Consider the following 20,218-nt stretch of genomic DNA (forward strand, 5'->3'; position numbering starts at 1 on the left):
TGGTGCCTGCCTATGGAGGGCCTTGAATGCCAAGCTGAGGAGTTGGATTTAGTTCCGTCAGCAGTAGGGAGCCACAGGAGGTTTGGAAGCAAGAGAGTGATGATGAATAGAGCCAGTAGGTGTGTTTTTATCTTTTCAGTCAGCATGAGTGTTCTCCATGGGCCCCTACCTGTGTAGGCCACACACAGAATTCCACAGGCTACCCAGTTAAGCTCTCTGCATTTGTCATATGAACTTGGGAAGACTTGGCATAAGTTCACAGGAATATGACTACAAATGACAGGTGGTTGCTGATTGTTTTCAAATCCATGGAGCTCCAAGCTTGGGTCAGACTAAAGACAGGGCCCATATGTGCCTTGGCATGGTGCCCCTGAACCCCAGTAGCTCAGGCTTCAACCTTTTGCTTGGCACCCACTCAGCAACAGGGCCAGGAGACTCCCTAGGAAAAGGGCAGCTCCTTGAGACCCCACACAGGATATCCTCTCCTCACCAGGACACTAAGGCCAGAACTATACACATTAAACAGGTGGCCATGTAGCAAGTGGTAGTGGTCCAAGCTTTGAGGCCCAATTGGTTACTGCTCTGCCATTTTGGAGCTGTGTGCTATTGGACATATTTTTTCACCTCTCTGATTCTCCCATTTCTTCATTTACAACCTGGAGATGACTGTTGCTTATACCTTGGCAGGTGCAGACTCCTGCAGATAAAATGCAGGTGAGGCCTATGGAAAGGGAGGAAGATATACTGTTGGCACAAGATGAGGTCCTGCATCTTGGATGAAGAAGGGTCCTGGCTCTGTTAGCCTGTCTATTGAGTAAGGAGAAAGCCCCAGTTGGCTTCTTTCTCTGTCTTCCTCTCCCATTTCTCCTTCAACCTTGGAGTGTGCTAGGTGACAACTACAGGGAATCTTTGTTTCCAACAGTAACTGACAGTCTCTTTTTGTACCTGGGCAGCTCTCTGTGAGACTGCCACCAGCATGATCTGGTCCACAGTGTTCCTTGGTAATGTGGTCCAAGGCTGGTTTCCTGGTGCTAACATGAAGCTCTTTGCCTTGCCTCCTTCCCTCTTAACCTTTGTTTAGGTCTGGGATCTCCTTAAAATGTGATGACAGCTAAGGATCCCTTTCCCAGTGTGTGCATAATCCTGTGGCCCCCACAGTCTCCTGAAAAGTTGCAGGAAAACAGCATCTATTACCATTCATTGAGCAGCTACTCCCTGCCAGGCACTGTGCTAGGAGCTGGAAACACTGCAGTGAATACAGCAGGCAGTGAAGGCACCACTATAACCTATAGAAGAGGCAGCTGCTGGTGAGTACTGGTGAGAAAACAAAGCAGGGAAGGGGAGAGGAAGTGCCAGAGATGGGTGTGGGCTTTGAAACATTACACAGGGTGGCCAGGTGACATTTGTTTCAAGACTAAAGGAAATGGGAGCCAGCCCGTGAATTCCAGCCCAAGGGAACAGCTAGTGCAAAGGCCCTAAGGTGGGAATGTACCTAGTGTGTGAGGAAGAGTCAGGAGGCCCCTGTGACTGAAGCAGGGTGAACAGGGCAAGAGGGAATATGATGTCTTCCAGATTGTGGAGACAGGGAAGCACATCCTGCAGGGCCCCGCAGGCCAAAAGAAGTATTTTGGTTTGATTCAGTGTGAAATGGAGAGCTACTGCAGGATTTTGTACAGAGGGAAGGGGAGAACTGAAGGGAAGAAAGAAACAGTGCAGTCTGCTAGGTGGCTACTGGAGTAAACAAGGCAGAAGATACTGGTGACTGGGACCAGTGGGTAGCTGGGGAACAGCAGAGAAGGCTGAAGCCGTGGGTGTGTTTTGAAAATGAAGACAATAGAATTGTCTGCTGGGCTGGATAGGGCACGTGAGCAAAAGAGAAGAACCACAGAACACTCCAGAGTGTTGGCCTGGGTATCTCAAAGGATGCCGCTATCAGGAGCAGAGATGGTGGACGATAGACAAGGCAGGAGCTCAGCTCAGTTTGAAATGATTAGAGACCGTTGAAGTGGTGGTGCCAGGCTTGCAGCTGTGATTTCAGTCTTTCCAGGACACTTGAGGGTCATGAGCATCACTGCCTCCCTGGGGAAGCAGAGTGGCATGAGGCTTGGGCAAGGCACTGGAAACAGAACCTCATCCCCATCTTCCACCTCCTTGGCTAATGCACATTCAGGGGGTGGAATGTGAATCCTCCGACCAATGCTCCCTGATAGACATGATCAACCTCCATTTCACTTTTTTAATCAGATTCCCTTCAAGAGACTCCAAAGCTCTCTCAGCTCCAGGAGGGCGCTGGTAGTTGCCCTGGGATGACTTTCTGTCCTGTGGGGTCTTGAAGGTATGAACCTCAACTAGTTCAGTCATCAGAGAACAATATCCTCTCCTGTCGCCTGCTGCTCCAAAGCAGACAGGGTTGGGTCAGGCCAAGGTAGGTTCCTTCCTAACTGCCCCGTGGAGCATCGCAGCCCGCCTCACCAAGTCGTGAGATAAGCGCCTACTGCGTGGGGCACTTGTACCTCGAGGTAGGGCCCAGACGCCACTCTTCCACTAGCGAACTCGTCAGACCCTTGGAGGAGAGCCTACATAGCCCAGCAAGGGATTCTGCTGGATTCTTGGAGGGGACCCCCTGGCACTCTCTGAGGGCCTAGGGAGTGGGCGTGGAGGGAAGGAGGGGCTGAGCGGGCGGCTGTCCCACCCCTTTATTCATGGCCTGCGGCTCCGCTGAGCGTCAGGTCTCTACTCAGAGGTACCCAGAGCAGAGAGCTGCTGCTGTCGGAGTGGAGGAGGCGTTCCCTGGTTCTCAACCCCTGCCGCCGCTGCCGCCCAGAGAAGTCCAGGTTAGTAAACGCACCTGTGGCGGGAACCATGGAGAAGGGGTGCAACCCAGCACCCAGGGATGGGGGAGGGGATTCGCCAGTCTCCGCTCCATGGCAGAGGGCAGATAGGGCGCACTGACTGGTCAAGCTGCTTGCAAGGAACCCGTGCTCCTGCAAAAGTCACAGGTGTCGCCCCCGGAATAGTCCCACAGAGAGGGCCAGTTTAGTCCAGCTTGGCCAGGAGCTTCTCCTGTTCTGGGCCAGTAGGGTGGGGGAGACCGGGACAGCCCTGTGCGCCTGGGTTCCTGGATAAGCTCACCCGCCGGCAACACCGAAAGCTTCCGTGCCAAGAGCGCGAGGAAGGGATCAGGGAGTGGAGAGTGGGACACCGGGCAGGCGGGGTAGGGGTGAGGTGGGTGCAATTCATTATCCACCACTTGAGAAGTCTGGTCCCTGCTACCACCACTGTAGGTCGATTTGTTTGGCCGTCCAGGCGCGAGCTGGTGAGCAAGAGGACGGACGCGTGGGCAGAGGGACAGGCTCTACCCACCCAGTAGCCACCCACTGCAGGTGAGCACCTCTCTCCAAGGGTGCGGGGACACTAGTCCTGAGTCTGGTTCTGCTGAGGGGAGGAATGGGGAAAGGGTGTAAATGCGCTACTTTTGGATGAGAATCCCGTCTCTGGGACGCATAGGAGTCCTCCAGTAATCTATCATTTCCCTTTCTCTGGTGGATTCTGCCCCCTCCCTTCTCCATCCACGTGTCTCTCTACCTCTCTCTGTCAGTGCCTCTCTTGGTTTCTGTCTCTCAGTCTCTGCCCTCCCTTTGTCTCTCTTGGTCTCTTATGAGTCTGAAGCATTATCTCGCCCGGTAGCTTGTTGAGTGTTTGCTCTCCCACTCTCCTGGTTCTCTCTACGTGTGTGCGGAGCACCCAGGGCTCACGATTTCGCTCTTCCCACACGCGGGGAGTCTGCCTGAGGCTTGGGTTTCCTAGCGCGCCGGGCCGATTCCGCGACCCTCGGGTGGGCTCTGTCTGCTTGCGCCCAGGGGTGCTCGGTCACATTGATGTCTCCTGTCCCCATCAGCACACCATCTAGGCGAGCCACCTGACTCCGAGGGCACAGGCCATCCTCCACAGCGTGAGAAGCGCTGAGGTGAGTGCACCCGAGCCCCTTGCGCCCCTTTGGTCTTCCGCACACATATATGTTACCCCAGTTCGAGTTAACTGGAAAAATGAGGTGGCCACAGGGAAGCCAGCCTGTCTGTGGTGACTTTCCCTTTTTAAAAAGTGAATGGAGGTCCTGGGAGGCCCCTTGAGAAACCGCTGCTCTGTGGCTGTCTTTAGCCTCATCGCGGCCTGAAAACCCAGTGTTTCCAGGCTCGAGGCCGGCGGGGTCGCGGGCAGGGCAGCGCAGCTTCTCCTTTAAGACCAAAGCCGCTCGTCGCTGTGAGTGTGAGGGTGTGTGAGTGTGCGGCGTGCGTGTCTCCTCCTCCCCGAGTGACACAGCAGTGAGAAATGCCTATCAGTAACTTAAACCCCAGAAACTCCACCTTCCGGGCGCGCGGCGCGGAGCCGGGCGGTGGGAATGGAGCGAGCAGATTGAGGCCGCCACTGCAGCGCCGCCAGCATGAACTTGGCCGCGAGCTGAAGCAGCCGGCGGCGGGCGGGCGCGGGGGCACCGGCCGCTAGCCAGGGGGTGATCTGCAATCGTGCTGGGCCATTCGGCAGGCGCCTGGGGCCAGGCTGCCCTCGCCGGCGGCCGCCCGCCCCTCGGGCACTGCCCTGGCCGCCGCCGGAGCTCCGCAACACGGTAAGGGTGAGGACGGGCTAGGGAGGTCCAACTGCTCTGGGGGCTCCAGGGTACACTTGGGGCCTCCACTTAAGAGTCCTCGTGGTAAAAGATACGGGACCCTGGGGTGCTGTGAGCTGGGAGACCCCAAAGTTTGCTCTGACCACACGGCCCACCTGGCGCTGAGGGTGGCCATCCCCCTTTCAGACCAGCCCAACCAGGCTGAGCGCAGCTCGCATCGCCCTGGGGCCTCGGCCTCTGCTTGCTCCTCGGCGCCCACCGGGCGTCTGAAATCCGGCGGAGGCAGCTATATACCCGGGAGGGAAGGTTGAGCGGCGCAAACTGCGCGGGCTCCTCGGGCTGCGCTGGGCTACTGGGAGGCTCCCACTCCATACCAGCACCCCTGGGCCGCTCACAGCCCAGGTGCCACTGGCTACTCTGCCTTTGCATGCCAGGTCCCGAAGCCGGGCCGGTGGGCGGTGGGCAATGGGCACTGAGGGAAACATTCTCCCGCCCCAACCTGGTTTGCCGCCTCGGAGCGGGAGTGTGGAGTGTGCGCGCGCCGAGCCCGCTGCCCGGTGCTCCCTCCCCTACCAACTCCTCCTCGGGAGAGCAGCCCTGAGCGGATCTAGCGGCTGGAGGAAGCCCCTACTGGTCTCCCACCCCGCGCTCCGGCCGCCACTGTGCCAGACTCAGCGTTCCGGGCTCCCGTATCTGCGCGGCAGCAGAGCTGGGCGCCCGGCGCCAGCTGGGGCGGGCGGGAAGCCCCCCGGAGCGCCGCCAAATACTTTCTCCGCCAGTTGGCTTGGTCCAGGCTCCATCCGATGCACTGTGTCCGAAGCCTCCTGGAAAGCTGGGGTTGATGTCTGATTCTGATCCGTGATGAAATTTGGACTGAGCGGACTCTAATAGGGTCAGCCTGCCGGAAAACTCGGCCCCGAAGCCGTCGGAACCTGAGCAAACAGACGCGCCTCTGGCCGAGAGATTCACTACCCACCGCGTTCCTACAGCTGGGTGCGGCTGAGCCCCGGCACCCTGAGTGTGGGTGTGTGCGCGGGCGGGAGCACGGAGTAGCTAGGGGACATAGGGAAAAGGGACTCCCATTGCTGGGGTGGCTTGTCGTTGTTTGGCAGCAGGAGAAACCCCTCAGGGCGCTGTCCCCAGGGCTGTTTTTGCATAGCCCACCGAGGCCGGCTCTCGGGACATTGTGAGGGCTAGCGATCCGAGCTTGCAAGAGATAACCGCGCTGTAACAAAGACGCGAAGTCTCCCTGAGCCCAAGCGATTTTGAAAGAGTTGACTAGGTGGAGGGTCTAGGTCTCCCAGGGGAGACCACCGCGGGAATCACGCCACCCCCATCAGCCCCTGTCCACAGCAGGGGAATGTGTTCCCTGACTGCTGTGAGCCGGCGGGCAGCATCACAACGGCTTGGCGCTCAGTTCTTGGCAGGCGCGTACTGCCGCCCTGGTGCCCACCGGCCGGGCGGGGTCTACCGTGCACCCGCAGGGGCTTCCCAGACACCACCACAGCCCTGGGCCCCTGGAGGCCTCGCAGCTTCTTTCCTTCCCTCCCTCCCACCCCTTCTTGTCTTTATAGATCCCCCCTCCCTCCCACCCCCGCCGCCGCCGCCGCCGCCAACAATCCGCTTTATAAAAAGCCCCTTTGTTTCCCAGGAGGCTGCAGAGAGGGAAGGGGAAAGGGACGCAGAGGCAGGGGGCGGGGGCGGCTGCCTCCAAGCGGCTTGGAGCTGCTTGGGACCCGAGGGCAAATGAAGGCGATGGGGGAGGGGGTTGTGTTTCCAGGACCCTCTGCAGGAACCCAGGAAGGCGTGGGGAGCTCTAGCCCCTGGTGCCCACTGCGCGCTCAGTCTGCCAGCCTTGGACACCCTAAATCCCGGCGGCCCAGACGGCACAGCGGGCTTGCACAGCTAGCCCGCGGACGCGGGGGCCGGAGGCGACCAACGCTCAGTGAAGTGGGCAAACGCTGCCGGCTACTGCACTCATCGGGCTCGGGCATAGGGGGCGCCGTTTCCTCGGTTTCGCTTTGCAGCGGGCGCCCCTATCTACCCGAGCTCTGGGCGGCTGTCGCGCCCGCCTGCGGCCGAGACGGCGGCGGCGGCGGCTTGTAGGCTTTCGTCACCCCGCATCTAGCTACACTCCTCATTCCTTCTCGCGCCCTTCTGCCGCACCCTATCCCCCCCCGCCCCCAACAGCACGCTCGCGCGCGCGCGCGCGCACACACACACACACATGCATACACACACACACACACACACACACACACACACACACACCGACTGAAACTCTTCGCGGGTGCCCTTTGTTTAGAGGTGCGGAGGGAGTAGGAACGGCTGCCTCCAGGGTTCCTGCAGCCTGGGCAGGCAGTACGGACTAGAATGCCGGCTCTGGACCGCGCACCAGCCTGCTGCCTCTTGCAGGGATCCAGCATTTGGCGCCTGGGGGTGTCCAAGACGCTTGGGCAGCCAGCTTTAGTTGTGTTTACAACTTAGTGGGACCCTTCCCTTACACCTGCTTCCCCCCAAAACTTGGAGGAACCAGGGTTTGCACTGAGGAATGGGAACATCCTATCAGCCTGCTTCTTCCCTGTCACCCCAAATGGTCCACTTATCTTTTCCCAAAGTTAGTTCGGGAAGGGAATACTGACACTAAGAAAAAAACGACAAATAAGGAGAAGTGGGAGGGACCTCAACTCAGGCTGGTGGGTTTAGGACCTCTCACTGCCTCTCATCTGATGTCGATGTTTCATTTGGGCCTTATTCCGGTATCTTTACCAAACTCCAATTCCACTCCTATCTCTGGAGGTTATTAAAAGTGTTAGTTGAACATTTTGCTCTCTGCTCTTTGGAGTAAAAGGTAAAGTGTTGAACACTCTCCCGCCCCCCGCCACACACACAGCAACTGCATCTAAAACCACCAGAAAGTAATCAAAGGGTAAACTACTGGTTCTACCTTCTCCTCCCCCCTTTGTGCTTCTCTTCTGGTGCAAGATCATTGGAAAATAAAGCTGCTGATGTGCGAGATGGAACATATGGTGCCTCCATAAGAGAGAAGCTGAAATGGCCTTGAACCTGCCGGACAGACCAGCTGTTTGCTGCCAGCCAGAGCAGCTAATCAGCTTCTTCCCCTTAAAGTAACAGCCCTCTTTTCTCTTGAAATCCAGTTTACATATTAAATAGGATATTCTCCACAGGGGAAAAGTGGTGGGTTCCTGTATTGCTCTGTGCTTTGGTGGTTCTCCAGCGCCTGTTCCGAACTCTGGGGCTGCCGCATCCTCTGCCCTTGTCTACCTCTGTGGGACGTGAGTTTGTTTCCTCCAGTACTGATGGGAGAATGTTGCTCAAAGTGAAACTTGGGAAGGGGGAGAAAGGAAGAGGGAAAGAAAGAGATGGAGCTGAGAGATTTCCAGATGCCCTGGAAGGAAATCTCACTGTTTTGTTCCTAATGGCATGGAAACACTAGCAGTCCTTCTCCTCTTCTCACTTTAAAAATATCTAAAGTGGTGAAGCTCTTCCTTACAAGCTCTCCTTATAAACCATCCTCTTCCGGCAGTGACCATTTTCAGTTTCCATCTATTGGTACAATGTGTTTAAAAGAGGGAGGGGGCAGTTTGGCATTGGAAGAAGAAAGGCTTTGGAGATACAAGGAAATTCCATGTTAGGAAATCATTAGCAAAGGGTGACTTCGTCTGTTTTCCTGCCACTGACGCTGACAGTGACACAGATGTGTGGGTTGAAACAGGAACGTCATTGGATTTTTAAACTCAACCAGGAAATAGCCTGTTGCTGGGGTGGGGGTTGAGGGCTACACATTCTTTGCATCTTAAGGTAGGAGATTTACTGTTCTCCATCCTTTTCTGTAAGGAAAAAGATTTTTTAAGTTTGGCTAGCAAGTTTAATATCTTTCTTTCCCTTTTAAATTTGATCACCTAGGCTCAAAATGCACCTGTTAATGGATCATCTCTAGGAAACTCAATCACTGTTTGGGCTTATGAAATGGACAGAAACTCATCTTAAGTAAATGGTTCTTCTGACAGTAGTTGAACTACTCTTCTTTAAAAGGGCTTTGCATATGTAGTAAACTTCTATTTCAAAGGGATTCTGGTTTTTTTTTTCCTGCAGTGGTGACTTGCACAGATCATTAGATTAGGAACTGGGAAACTTGTGTTCTAGAAAACCCGTCCCACTGATTAGCAGAGAGATCGTGAGTAAGTTTCTCCTTCCCTGCCTTTTCCCATTACCTCTGAGTCTAATTCCCTTCCAGTTCTAAAGCAGTATGATTTGTGAACAAATAGTCATTTTCTGGGGAAGTGAAACACCAGGATCAACCTTGTCACTGGAGAAAACAGCCAGATAGATAAAGAAATGGGGTTGAGATTTTGAGGGGCAGGAGCAGGGAAAAGAGGAAGGAATAAAAACTGGTAGAAGGCCAATTAAAACAATTTGGAATAGAAAGTGTGCGCTTTTTGGTATCATTTCAAGTGTAAAATTCTAACTCAAAATCATAGACATGGGTGGGCCCCTGGAGGCAACCTAGAGGGCCTGTGGTCTGCTAATCCAGACATCTTAGACTATTGATGGAAGGCCTTCCTAATCACGGGGTTGGCCCGCAGATAACAGGATCTAAACTCTTTGAAATTAGATTGGCATATTTCCAAAGGACTCATCAAATATAGAGCAGATTTGCTGCCTTGTAGTTCTTTAGCAGAGGTTATAAGGACAAAAAAGCCTTGCATCTTCTACATGCACTGCACCACTGGGTATGTGTTCAGAACTCACTGTGGAAGCCTTCCTTTCCTCTCTAGTCCAGCTGAATATTTTCTAAAAATCACATTTTCAACTTTGGGGACGCAGCCGCCTGCAAGAATCTGCCACTGTCCTGCTTGTTGTTAATATTGATTTTTGAAGTGGGCGGGGGTGGACATTATGAAGAAGGACCTTTTATCCTCTGAGCTCTTTGGCAATTATCTTGCTGCCATAAATGTTGATACACATATAATGGATGTAACTAAAAAATCTCCTTATCCAAGCAGAAAAAGCTGAGTGTTTGTTGGAGCAGATAGAATGCTGAGAGTGTGAATAGACCAACCCAGATGTCGCTGGGGAGGGAGATAAATGATGCAGGAACAGGAGCCGGTTACTATGGATCAGCACAATAAACCAATTCCCATCATACACCTCTCACAACGCCACCAAGGAGTAACCTAGGCAGCACCAGTCAACTGTATGGCAGGAAAGAAGCATCACAAAGCTCAGTTGGAGCTGCTCTGATTTTTCGACATCTTTAGGACTTTAAGGAGGGAGACTTCCTAAATGGGAATGGACCTGAAGGAATTTTGTTGCACATGTTTTTGCTTGTTATTTGTGTTGTGTCATTGCAGTCCTTAAGTCTGTAAATGTAGCAAAGGAAGAAGAAAAGACCTCCTGGAGTTGTAGGCAGTTAGTCAGGGGGTTCCCCACAGAGGTGAGGAAGAGCTTGTGTTAGAGGGTATTTACATAAGAACACTGCAAGGCGCCTCCAGTGGGGTCCTCCTTCCAAATAACCGCCCAGGGCTGCTGTAGCCTGGAGAATTTCTGCAAGGGGAGGGGAGCGAAGCGAAAGACTTGAGTTCTGGCTTCCCTCCCCTCCCCCCACTCCAGTTAGTTTTTTTCTTCCTTTTCATGGAGCCTCCTTGGTTTCCTTGGAACCTCAGGTTTCCTCCTAAAATCTGACCTTTTCATAATTTCCAAAGCAAGCAGTTGGATATGTCACAATCCAAAAGATCCCCTCGGGGAAGCAACAGTAAGGGGCCTCCCCAGAGTAAAGTCATCCAGAGAGATCTAAGGAGGATTTGGGCAAAAGAAAGACAATTTTCTCTGCAAACTCTGAGAACTTTCCTTGTCCCATGGGCTTTCCCAGGTTTCGCTGGGACGCCAGCTTCTGACTCCCCCATCCCTTCCCTGGCCTGCAAGGAGGGGGCTCTGCCTGTCCCAAGGAAGAGAGTCCCTTTGGTGGCACTCAGTCCTGCCCTGGCTGCCCTCTGACCCCTGAGGAACCAGTACCCCTTTCTGCACAGCCCAATCGGAGCCCTCCTTGGGGGTGACCAGCCACCTTACTTTTTCTGTGTACTCTGCTGCTTGATCTACCCACTAAATAACCATTAAGTGAGGATTCGTAAATGCCATTTTCTTAAGGCTCAGAACTGTTCCCCAGGGCTCAGAAGGCAAGATCCTGGAGGCCACAGGATTCCATTTTGTTGAAAGGGGGTCTAGCCAGCTAGTCATTGTGTTTCCCCTTTCTTCCACCTGGAGGAGTACCTGCACATTGGGTCAGAGGGACACATTTCTGCTATTCTAGAAGAGGTCACTGGAGGCTGCAGGGCCTGAGCTAGTGAGTAGCATCTGGGTCAGAGGGTCTTGTGGCTCTGGCATGTACTTTCAATCTTTGGAGGGAAGTGTGAGTCTTTAGGGACTAAAGGCAGGCAAAGTTGAGCGGTCTTCAATGCTGTGGGGAATCCAAAATGCTCTTTCTACTGGTCCCCGGTCCCACCCCCAATAATTTTGCCCATAATTTGATCCTGAAATCCCCACTCTCTGCTTCTTTTGGTGGCATGCAGGCACAGCAGTGGCAGAGGAGGAAAGGACCCAACTCTGCCTTCCTTTTTTGGTTCCCATTAGCTGGTTCACCACTGTTCCTGCACATTGTTAGCATGAGAATTGCAACTCTCCTACAAACTTGGATGCTGACAAATGGACTTTTAGAGTTGGACTACTAAAGCCTTAATGATTTTATGAAGAGGAAACTGCTGTCCAGAGAGGTGCCCAGATTTCCCAAGGGAACATAGTAAAAGGAGCCCAAAGTAGACAGAATCCTGATCTCCAGTTCTCAGTCAGGTCTGGAACACCCATATTGCACCCATGTGTGGGCAGACAGACATCCTTTCTAGGCAGAGCAAATATGGTGAGAGGAAATGCAGCACATGGAGGAACATTTTTCAGTATGGCAGAATAGAATCTGCCCTGTATCTATGTGTGCTGTGCTCGGCATTATCAGAACAGCAGAGGGGCATATTGGATCCAGAATGCCAAGGCTAGAACAAACTAGAGAATGGAGGCTGAAAGTGAAGGATCAGACTGAGGTCAGGCACTAGGACCTCAGAAGGGATTGTCTCTCATCTTGCTTCCAAGTTTGCTGCCTGAGAGTTGAGCAGCCAGCCCCTTGGAGGGATCAGCTGGGTGGGCTCTGTTGGCAGTTGCAGAAGGTTGTTTGGGTTTCCTTCTTAATGAGATCCCAGTGTTAATATCTGCCTCTGGAAGTTCCAGCGCCGACCTTGGAATTTTAAGTGGGACAGTAGTTTCAGTGCAGTTGCCAATGTCACATGCTTTGCGTGTCTAATTCTGAGAGACTGGCATGCATTATGCTAGGTTTGGAGAGGAGGGTGCAGCATTTCTAAGCCACTTGTCTGTCAAGGATTAATTTAACCTCTAATTAGTAAATTTTCTTCACTGTTTACTGCATGAACATGTTGTAACAAAGCTCAAAGAAGTAAGCCATTTTATTTCACTGCCACTCCAAAATTAATTTTGGGGATATGGAGTCAAAACTGACAAACTTGGTGTTAAAATAATTAAGTTGACATTAGAATTAAAGTGAACAATCTGGTTGTTTCTAGCGATGGGGTAAAGAGCATGATCCTTATGGGTAGCCACAACCCTCAAAATGAGTCCTGAAAATATCAAGGAGTATCATTACACTAATACGGCTGGGGAGCCAGCATCCCCAGGGAGACACAGAAGCTTCCTGGCACATGGCCCAGGTATTACTTTGGGAGTGTGACTGGTGCCCTGAGCAGTAGTGGAGCCTGGGAATCCTTCCTTGTCCACTAATGGAACTGGTGGAGAGGTTTCCTCCCACAGAGGGAGGTGAGGCTCTTATCAAATTGGAGCCTCCCAGAAGCCTGCCCAGGGCCCAACTTGTTTCATGAGGGAGTTTCCCTTCAGGCTTCTTCCCTGTCCTCCTCCTCCCTGCTCCCTCCCTCCTCTGCCCTCTCCTGGTCACCCCTGGCTTTCCCCTACCCATTCTTTCTCCTGTTAAACCAGCCAGATCTGCCAAGGATGGTTAAGTGGAGAGCAATTGGATCCCGTTGGAAATGAGCCTTTAGTACAGGGGCATGATAGAGAGTGACTCTGATTCCCATCCTTTGCTGGAGTGTCTTGGTCTTAATTTCATTATTTATCTGGAGGGGGAGGAAACATGCAAAATATTTGAAAGCAGATCCCCTCTAGCCATTTTAGTCACCATCACAAGATCAAACACACAAACCAAAAAGATAGTTATTTGTGAATTGGCAAGTTGGGCAGTTAACTGTTGCCCTTGGGAAGGTGCAGTGTTTGGGACCAGCTTTCCAAATCTGGGAGGAATGCCTGGTGCTATAGAAGCAGTTTCCACCTGCATTCCAGGCCTAGCTCTGATATCAACTAGCCATGGCACTCTGGGCAAGCCACTGCCCCTCTCTGGACTTCAATCTAAAGGGCTCTTTCCACTCTGCTTCCCATGATTCTCCATGATTAGATGATTCTCCATGATTAGAGCAAGTTAAGCTCTAAGTTACTTAAGATATTTGAAAAAAGCACATAATAATTTGTTCTTTTTGAAATTACTGGAGATTTGAAATATAGGGGTTTGGGTTTTGTTTGGGTAGGCAGGGACTGAGATTTATATAAAAAACAGTCCTAGAACTTTGGACTAAAGAAAAGAGTTATCTTTCAATGAGACAAACATCATTACCTTATGTACATGTATGATTATGCAAATGGTAAGACTCTACTTCATGTACAAGCAGAGAAACGATAGTTTTACCCCATTTGTGTAAAATGAATCAAAATTAAAAAAAAAAGAAAAAGAAAAAAAAAGAAAAGAGAATTTATGTAGAACCGAAGAAGATGAAAATTGGAAATTCCCTTAGAGACCCCCTCATTGTACACATGAAGATGCTGGGACTGGACAAAACCCACACTCACCAAGGGTCATTCAGTGAGTTGCTGGGAGCTGAGTCCCATCTTGCAGCTCACCCAAAGTTCCTAAGCCCTGACAGAAGAAACCTTCAGACCCCTAGCTTCATGTGGGCCTGCAGTCAGCAGGATAAGAGCTTAGAATAAGAGATTAGAATTTCTAGCTATCAAATGGTAGCTATCAGAAAGGAATTTTTGTCCCTTGCCTCTACCCCTGACATCCATGAGTTATTCTCAGTTAACAGTAAATATTTTATTTTGTTGGTCTTGTACCAATGCCCAATTTAAAATAAAACATACTTTTCTGAATAATAGTGGGGGGTTGTTATGGGGGGCCTGTTATTTGAAATTATTTTACTTTAAACAGATGGGCTATTTTAGATTTGACTTCATATTTGCTAATTTTCATTAGAGAAAGAAAAAACAAACCCAAGCCACTCCACCCTTATTTTTGTAATGAGTAACAGTTTGTCTGCTCCAAAAGAAGCTTTTAGTTTCTCAACTGTTTGCATCCAGAGTGTTTAGCCTTGGTTTATTTGCTTTTCTTAATCACATAAAAGTGTTAGCCACCCATAGTTCAGGAGGCACTTACAAAGTGCACCTCGCTCATGCTCACACTGCCACCAGCTCTGACACTCTTGCCCTTCCAACCCAGCCACTTACCTGCATTCCTAACCACAGAGCTTCTGATGACTGTCAGCCTTTTGGAAAGATGTATTTATTCCCTCCCTTTCACTCATGTTTATTAAAATCTGTGACCTGAAAATGAAGGCAAATTGAGGAAAGAGGGCATTGTCCCAGGTCTTTTTCTCCAGTGTGGGCCCTCTCTGGCACTGAGGCTGGCATTGGGCTGCCTCTCCTATTTGGACAATGTGGAGGGAAGAGTTGGTATGAAACTGGAGCCCTAAGTAATCCAAAACTGCAACTTGGGTGCTGGTCAATTCAGGAGCTGGTCAAAAGTTATTTAGAAAATGAATTCAATGAAGATTTATATCTGTCAGCAATGTATCAGGAACTGTTGGAGGATGGATGGATGGGTGGATGGACAGATGTATGGATAAGTAGATGCACCAGAGTTGAGATATAAAAAGCTACTAAATACCCATGCTGAAAACATGTGCAAATTAATATGTCATGAGTACAAGAATGAACAATACCAAAAAAATGACACATAAAAGTTCCTTTAGTGGGAGAGACCAACAATAGACAAATTAGTGAGTAAAATATGTAGCAAGTAAGGCATAATAATTCAAGGGGGTAGTTGGAGGTTGCCAGGGAAGGGTACAATTTTCAATAGCATGGACAGCAAGGACCTTGCTGAGAAGGTGAAATTTGAGCAAAACCTTGCAAAGCCATTCATCAACTAGGCCAGTGCTGTCCAATAGAAATAAAACAGGACCTACAAATGCAAACCACACAAGTAATTTTAAATTTTCCACTAGCCACATTAAAAAAGAAACAGGTGGAATTAATGTGAAGTGTATATTTTATTTCAACATGTAACATGTAATCAACATAAATATTAGTGAGATATTGTACAGAGGGTTTTTTAATTTGTGTTTTGTTCTTTGTGTGTTTCCCCCCACCCCTTTATACCAGGGATTGAACCCTGGGTGCTTAACCACTGAGCCACATTCCCAGCCCTTTTTATATTTTACTTTGAGACAGTGTCTCACTGAGTTGCTCAGGGTCTTGCTAAGTTGCTGAGGCTAGCTTTGTTTTAAATTTATTTTTTGTGGTGTCGGGGATCGAACCCAGTGCCTCACATGTGCTAGGCGAGCACTTTACCACTGAGTCACAACCCCAGCCCCTGAGGCTAGCTTTGAACTTGCTGTCCCTGTGCCTCAGCCTCCTGAGCCACTGGGATTACAGGCCTGCACCACCACACCTGGTTGTACAGTGTTTTGTAAATCATGTTAAGTCTTCACATTTCAGTTTTACAGTTCCAGCCCATCTCAATGTGGACTAGCCACATTACTAGCACTAAGTAGCCATCATATCAGCAAGCACATTAACTAGACTCAAGTTAAATGTCCTTTAGCATGTACCTGATAAACTGTACATTACAGGGGGATTTCTTTGTTGAGTATGTTGAAAATATTAAAAATAATGAATATGCTAATCATCACTGGTTTGCATAAGTTCTTTCACCATGGGTATCTAGTAGTCTTTTATTTGGTGACTGTGACTCTCATACATCCATCTGTCCTGTCCATTCATTCTTCTATCTACCCTCCCAAGTGTCCCTACCAAAAAGGAGTCCTCTGATTCTCAAGTGATTTTCCCTGTGAGTGCAGATCTGGAAGGAGTTCAATAGACCACCTGACATCTGTCACACCAAGCAGGGCCTTGAGGAGCACTGCTAATGAACCCTTTGTCAGAAGGAGGGCTCCATTTTGCCTTGAAGTCTGTCCAAATGACAGTTACCATTTCCTGAATGCCTGCATGTACCTGGAGACTTCTGTTGCCTCTTGGAAAGCCACCCAGCAACCAGGAGCATTTCCTTTTGGCTCTGCACACCTTCTCCGTAGGCCACCAATTCTAACCATTTTTAAAATTGAACATTTTTGCTTGAAAAATACTGACTTCCAGAATAATTGCGAGAGTAATCAAAATAAATTCTTTTACTCAGTTCTCCAAATGTTAGCATTTGACCACATTTTCATGTTTTATGTACCACCCCCTCTACACATTTTTTGCAAATTGTGTGAGAACAAATTGCAGATAACTATGTATGTACTTGTGTGTATGTATGTATGTATGCATGCATATCTATCTATCTTCCTACAAACAAAGACATTCTGTTTAAAAGCACACAGAGTTGATCAGAATCAAGAAACTAAAATTGCTATTACTCTAAGGACCTTAGATTTTTCCAGTTGTCCTAATAATGTTCTTTAGAGCAAAAGGAAATTCAGAATCATGCAGTGAATTCAGTTGTCAGACATGACAACTGAATGTCTTTCTAGTTTTCTTCAATCTGGGACAATTCTCAGTGTTTTGTGTTCTGTATCATTGATATGTTTGAAGAGTACAGGACTGCTATTTTGCAAAATGTCCTTCAATTTGGGTTGTTTGTCTGTTGTTTCTTCATGATTAGACTCAGGTTCTACTCTTAGGGCAGGATCAGGACAGACATGATGTTGTGTCTCTTGGTGTGCCATATCAGGGGCCACATGAGGTCACTACATCTCATCAGTGGTGATAGGCACTTTGATCACATGGTTAAGGTGGTGTGTGCCAGGTGTCTCCACTCTGAAAATACCATTTCTTCCCTTGCAATTAAGGAATATCTTAGGGGAAGGAACATGTTTTGAAGCTATGTTAATATCTTGTTACTCCTCAAATTTTAACTCAATAGCTTAGCAGCCTTTCATGATCCTTCCCTGAGGCAAATTTACTATGCTGTTTGCCAAATAATGAATTTCTGATCCCGACATTCTTTCTGTATCACTTGACTTTCTGCTATAAGAAAGAGCTTTCCCTCACCCCATCATAAGTAAATATATTTACTTACACATTTGTTTTTATTAAGTAGAGTTTTGACTTCTTTTATTCAATTGGTCATAATCCTTTACTATCATTGTTTTATTTAATTTTATTCTATTTTTAATTGGAACTGGAGATTGAATCCAGGAGTGCTTTATTTTTTATTTTGAGATAAGAGTCTTGCTAAGTTGCTGATAATCTCACTAAATTGCTGAGGCTGGGCTCAAATTTGTAATTCTCCTGCTTCAGTCTTCTGGTCCAGGTTTGGCCAGTGGGAGCTCCCTCAAACTGGCTTCTTCATCTTTTTGTCTAATTTCTGAACCTGGCCTTAACTTCTGGCACAAGTTGCTTCAGGCTCATCTTGTATTTTCCTTGTCTTGGCCCTAAATTCAGCCATTTTTCCATTTTTCCATTTTGATTATTCTTTCAGTGGTGAATGGCATTTAGAAACCATGATCTGGATACTTAGGTGTATGATCATTTTTACAGATGTGTCTTTGCTATTAAATCCTCTCAGGCCACAAAACTAGGAGAATAATTAACTCTGTGTCTTTTTCTATAGTTAGTTTTAGTATTTGGGAAATATCTGTTTCTGTATCTACCTACCTATCTATAAACCATGAGTTCATGCTCGTTCCTCTAAATCTGATCCAACATAACATTGATTCTGCCTTTCCCTTTTCCATATGTATAATTCCTATTTTAGACAGTGAGAAATCTCTGCTATTATTCATAGTACATTTAGTCACTTATTCCTAGAATACACAGAAAGTGGTTTCAGAATCACTAACCCATGACTCTACGAAAAGGCCTGTTAACTAGAGTACAGTATTTGTTTAGAATTCTTTTTTCTTTGGTCTATGAGTATATTGTCCATCACTATTAAAACATTACCTGAGCTAGTTCTCCATCCCGTCATCCCCAGTGAGATCACTTAAATATGGTTTAGTTCACTTGTTTCTGTTTAGATTCTCTTTGGTTCCCCCATCTTTGTTAATTTGATTCCCTTTTCAGAGCATGTGAAATAATAACAAAGTTCAAAAAAAATGAGATCTGTACACAAAGAATCCTCAGAAAGGTGACACGTCTCATTACTTCTATCCTTTCTACCTCATTCCACTCATCTGTAAACAACCAACCTCACTAGATTTTTTTTTTAATTTTTCATTTGTTCTTTTTAGTTCTACATGACAGAGAATCCATTTTGACATATCATGCATACATGGGGTATAACTTCCCATTCTTCTGAGTATACATGATGTGGAGTTTCACTGGTTGTGTATTCATTTATTAACATAGGAAACATTAGTCTATTTCTTTTTACACAAATAAATAGGTATCTGTGTATTTTGGTATAGCCCTTAGTTACATAAAGGGCATTTTCCTCTCCTTTTCATTACAGCTGCATACTACTGTATTTTGTGGTTGTGCCATAGATTTTTCAAACACCCTCCTAGATATAGGCATTTTAGGTCTGTTCCAATATTTTGTAATTAGAATGCTTCAACCAACAGCCTGGTAATATGCATTTTCATGTTGTTAAAATTGTTACTTCGAGGTATATTCCTAGATGTATAATTGGCATATCAAAAAGTAAACACAAATATAGTTTTGTTATGTATTGCTAGACTCCCCTCCAGAAAGCTTGCACCAATTTGCATTCCCATCAGCAATGTGTGAGAGTGTCTTTTCCCCAAAGCCTCCCTAACAAAAGTGTTTGCTATACTTTTAAAGTTTTGCAAATCAGATAGGTGAGAAATGATATCTCAGTGCACTTTAATTAGCATTTTTCCAATTATGAATGACTTGAAACATCTTTTCATATGCTTATGTGCCTTTTTGAAATTGTGTGCATGTGTGTGTGTGTGTGTGTGTGTGTGTGTGTGAATTATCTGTTCAAGTTCGTTCTCCCCTTTTCTATTGGGTGTTTGGTAATTTATCCTCAATTTTAGGAGTTTTATGTGGTAGAAATATTAGTTTTCTATCTGTGATATATGTTGCAGGTAATTTCTCTTAGTTGGGTTCTTGGTTTTTGATACTGATGTTTTCTTTGACCTGCAAGAGGGTTTTTGTGTAATCAGATATCAATCCTTTCTTTGAAGTCATTTGGACATTAAGTCACAGACTTTCCTCAGCAAGGTTGTGGAGGAATTCACCAAATTTTCTTTCAGTGTTTGTATGGGTTCATGTTTAACGTAGAGATTCCTAATTCATTTCAAGTTTATTCTTGTGAATGTGTATGGTATGGATCTTACCTCTTTTCAGAGAACTGTCCAGTTAAATGAACCCATTTTATAAAAAGTCTACATTTGTTCCAGTCATTTGAAAGGTCACCTTTATTACACATTCAATTTCCATGTATACCTCAGTCTATTTCTAGATGTATATGCTATTTCAGTGTTTGATTTGTCTACCTTCTTATTCTGTTATTATATTGCCAAACAATATTCCATTGAAGACAGACCATTTTTATCTTTTTGTTCATCTGCTTTCATTAAAGACTTTATAGTATGATTTTTTAAAAATATATTTTATATAATTATAAATTCATATCAAATTTTAGGAAATAATACAGGAGGAATCCCATATACCATGCACCAGTTTCCTCTAACAATAATGTGTTGTATAACAATAACACAACCAGAACACTGACATTGATAGTTTACCCGTCTTACTCAGATTTCACCAGTTTTACATGCACTAATTTGTGTGCAGGGTGGGTATTAAATTCAAAATAGTTTTATTAAATGTATGGAGTCATGTGGCCATAGTCAAGATAAAAAACATTTCCATCATTAAAAGGAAGCTCAATACTCCATCTTGCTCTTTTATATCCAAACCCAATTGCCTCCTGCTCTGCCCCACATCAAATTCCAAGCCCATGGCAACTACTAACCTGTTCTCCATAATTACAATTTTTTAATTTCAAGAATGTTTTTTAAAAGAATATTATAAATGAAGTCATACAGCATGAGATCTCTTGAGATTGATCTCTTGAGATTGGCTTTTTTCACCCAACCTAATTCTGAGAGTAGTGTAGTAAAATATATGACAGGTCCATTCTCATAGGTATGTAGTGATATCCCACTGTCATTTTAATTTGCATTTCTCTAATGCCTA

The 20,218-nt window shown here is 47.4% G+C and overlaps 1 protein-coding gene across 4 annotated transcripts in view; it reads left to right on the plus strand.

The window, feature by feature from the left end:
- The first annotated feature begins 4,370 nt into the window (after positions 1–4,370).
- Mamld1 (mastermind like domain containing 1) overlaps positions 4,371–20,218 on the plus strand; it is a 110,026-nt gene continuing 94,178 nt past the window's right edge. For 3 of the 4 annotated variants that reach the window (XR_007106342.1, XM_047535399.1, XM_047535401.1), the window contains exon 1: positions 4,371–4,624. The gene's annotated coding sequence lies outside the window, so the exon portion shown is untranslated. Of the gene's footprint in view, positions 4,625–7,904; positions 7,921–20,218 lie in introns of those variants that run through there. The other variant, XM_047535400.1, reaches the window with a different exon arrangement.

Source organism: Sciurus carolinensis, chromosome X (genome assembly GCF_902686445.1).
Source record: "Sciurus carolinensis chromosome X, mSciCar1.2, whole genome shotgun sequence".
Classification (NCBI taxonomy): Eukaryota; Metazoa; Chordata; class Mammalia; order Rodentia; family Sciuridae; genus Sciurus; species Sciurus carolinensis.